This window comes from Buceros rhinoceros, unplaced genomic scaffold, assembly GCF_000710305.1.
Source record: "Buceros rhinoceros silvestris isolate BGI_N320 unplaced genomic scaffold, ASM71030v1 scaffold14929, whole genome shotgun sequence".
NCBI classification, from domain to species: Eukaryota; Metazoa; Chordata; class Aves; order Bucerotiformes; family Bucerotidae; genus Buceros; species Buceros rhinoceros.
Window position 1 is genome coordinate 22,762 of NW_010433400.1, and position 3,852 is coordinate 26,613.

Below are 3,852 nucleotides of genomic sequence, written 5' to 3' on the forward strand. Positions count from 1 at the left end.
TCATCCTCCTTCTCTTTTCCCACCTCCGTACACTCCACTACCCAACATGTGCAGTTCTAAAGGTGTGACCATTAGAGCTAAGCAAGGAAGAGGTCAGCAGTTTCATCAGCTAATGCCCTAGCACGTCAGAGAAGTGCTGGATACGCTGAGTAGCTGCAGTCGTGCCTTTGCATTTTCACTTTCTCCGTCAAGGAGACAGTCTGGGCAGTTGGGTTTCTCTGGCTCTCACTGGGCATGGCTCTTCTTCCTCTGCCTGCATATAGGCTGTACCAGGGAACATGTATGAGCCTTGAGGTTCCTGAAGGCCTCCATAAAAATTATCAAGACCTGCAAATTTCTTAGAGCTTAGTAGCAACTTACAAAGCAGTGCCATCGCTTAAGGTAGCAACAAACAATCTGGCAGTCTGGCTCCTTCCTTTCCTTAAGGGCTGTCAAAGTTATAGAATGACCTATGCAATTAAAAAGCTGCTGTAAATATCCTTCAAGGCGAGGGTTTAGATTTTTTAAATAAACTGTTTCTGTTAAGTAAATGGGGAATGTCAGTTTTATGGACTACACTGAATCTGAGGGACTGACATTTTTAAAACACTTTGCTGCTCTATGTCGCTGTCTGCATGTATTTGGCCTAGCTGCGCTGGAGTCCCCTGTCCCAGTAGCAGCCCACGTGGAGCTGTGCTCTGTGTTTGTAGCTGGAAGGGTGTTGATGCCACGCCAGTGCTTTGGCTGCTGCAAAGCAGTGCTCCACAGCATCAAGGCTGTCCCTCCAACACTAAAGGTCAGTCAGCTGGGGGTGGGCAAGAGGCTGGGAGGGGACACAGCCAGGACAGCTGATCCCAACTGACCACAGAGACACTCTGGTTGCAACTCTGGTTGCAAGAGACCTGTAAGATTATTGTGTCCAACTGTTCACCCTGCGCTGCCAGGGTCCCTAAATGGTACAACGTTGTGCTCAGCAATAAAAGCTGAAGGAAAGGAGGAGGTGGGGGAGAACTACGTTTGTTACTAAGGCATTTGTCTTCCAAAGCAACCACTACACTTACCAAGGTGGCTGGATGTCACCTTCTGATGGGACATAAAGAATAAAACTTATTTTTATGCTTTGCTTTCACGCATGACCTTTGCTTTTTTTCCGTTAAACTAATTATATCTTGATCCACAAGTTTTTATTCTAATTTTCTCCCCCTACCCTGCCCAGGATGGGTAGTGAGGCAGTGAGCAGCTTGGTGGGCACCAGGCAACACCCCAGGGTCCACCTGCCACACCATATTAAACCTGTTTTGTTATGAAGACTCGAATTGTCTAGTTCATTGTTTCACTAAGGTCTTAAGGGGATCCTATTTTGAAGCTGCAGGCACATCCTAGGCAAAGAGTTTTGCGAAGTATGTAGAATTAGTAGGGATCGTATCAAAGGTTCTTTCTATGTTTTTCACAATTTTGTTCAGCCGGCTGTCGAAATCACAGCGGCATTGTTTGTAGTGTTACACTGGAGCAATTCTTGAACTGTCGTGTGCAGAAGGTAAAGAAGGGCGGCATCCTTCTCTTCAGGGGGAAGAATGTAACCTGGTCTGTGTAGAAAGACTGTTGTACAGATACTTTTCCGGGACAGGCAAACAGCCAAAACAGCTCAAATCGGACAATTTTGTGGAAGAAAGATGCTGGCAGCAGTTTGCAGAGGAGCATTGTGGGCTGGCTGTGCCGCCTGTCCTGCTGTGTCCAACTCCTGAGCAGCGGTGAGGAGAAAGCAGCCTGAGTGGTGTCACAGGCATTTGGGGGAGTCGCAAGCATCTTCTGGAAGTGTTATTTGCAGTAGTGAGTGACCAGCTTATAAGCTTTTCAGATAGTGGTCCTTTAATTGATGGTTAAATAAAGCCTTTTCTGTACAAAACCTGCTCTGGCAGGGGTCTGTTGACACCACCCAATCAGATGTTCCCATCAGCTTCTCATGGAGGAGCGTATCTTTCTGTGCTCTGTAGGATTTGCATGTCTTGGTCTCCTGATACTGATTCTAGATTTCCTGCAGTGTTTTGGAGGGGAAGGCACAGTGAACACACATGCTGCTGTCCCTTCAGTGCCTGGGTCCACCGTATGGCTGCCTGGTGGTTTGGATACTGGACCCATGAGACATCCTCTCCTATCCTCTGTCCCATATAGTCACCTCTTTGTAATTACCTCCGCATTTCTGCAAACCCTGGAAAGCACAGTTTCACATCAAACTTTTTGTTCCCTTGTCCGAGAGGAAATCCCTGCCAAGGGAAAGCTTAAATATTTCTCTATCTCTCTGAGGGGAAAAAAGATCTTTGGGAAATTACCCTAAGTAGAATAAGCCAGCCTGTTATTCACAGTTCATCTGTTACCCCCTATTCTGTGCTAGTGAGTAAGTGTCATGCTGTGAAACAGGCCAAAACTTGCCTGCCAGACCTTTAAAACTGAGCTCAAATTTGATCTGTGTCCTGGAAGAGAGCAAAGCTGCCACACACTCTGCTGCTTTATCATCAGCAGTGATTTCAGTGAGCTGGGCTGCTGGTAGAGAAAAAGGCTGCTGATGACTGGAGATTGATTTACCTTTCTCACAGAAGTACTTCTCTTGGAGCAGTGCCCGGGAAAGCGTGACTGGGTAGAAAAGCAGCATGTCAGAGCAGAAATAATGTCATGCAGCCCAATGGCTGCAGAGGATCCTGGCTCAGAGCTTGCCCTGGCTGGCTGAAGAAGCAGAAGTAGCACAAGCTGAGCAAGCAGAGCATCCACCCAGCGGATTCGCAGCCACGGAGCGCGCCTGGGCTGAGCGAGGGTAGGACGCTGTCCCGGCACACGGCGTGAGCTCTGCTCACTCACAAATGAGCTATTCCCAAACCGGAGGAGCAGAGCGGCGTTTCAGAGATGCTGTCCTGTTTTGTCTTGCTCTCCCTCCCCGACTTGGTTAACGCTTTTGTGACGCCAGGAAAGCTGTCCCTCAACAGGAGCCTGGAGACAACTTTTGCAATCCCGAACAGCTCAGGTTTCTTTTCCTGGGATAGTGACAGCCTGGCCAACTGGCAGAGCTTTTTGGGCAGGAGCCGGTACGGAGCGGAGTCACAGAGCATCACGGTGAGATCCCTGCTCATCATGGCGTACTCCTTCATCATTGTCTTCTCTCTCTTCAGCAACATTCTTGTCTGTCATGTTGTCATCAAGACCAAGCACATGCACTCGGCCACCAGTTTGTTCATTGCCAACCTGGCTGTAGCTGATACCATGATCACGCTTCTCAACACGCCTTTTACGCTGGTAAGACTGGGGCAGAGATGCCGTAAAGGCATCACAGTTACTTCGGTGGCCTTTTCTTCTTTACACTGCGATAGGCAGTGAGAGCAGGGATGTTCTGCAGATAACTGTCCAGTCCAATTAGCGTGACTGGAGTTATCTTTGGAAAAATCCACATCTTTTTCTTCTCTAATTCTTGCTATCTAGCTGAAGATCTGAAATTATCCATTTGTTAAAAGTGGCCCTGATAGTACTTGAGCAATAATAACTGCACAGTGATTACTTAGTTCTTTGTAGTATCTGGCCTTTTTCCCCCCTTCCTTTCTCTGAAGTATTTCAAAGGTGTTAAGGGTCAAGGGACCGATATACCTCAATTTACCTTAACGGAATCCCTCTGTCCTGATAGGAAGGGAAGTAATAGGGAAAGGAAGAAATTACACACCTCGGTCTACTCGGATAGCTGAAACAAATTTTAATATATATATTTAATAGTGCCACACAACTATATTCTCTCTCTATATATATGCGTATAGTTACAACCTAAAAGGGAAAAAAAAAACGGAGAAGAGAGGACTTAGATAAAGTTCTGCAGCAGGCTGTCTCGTCCAAGGT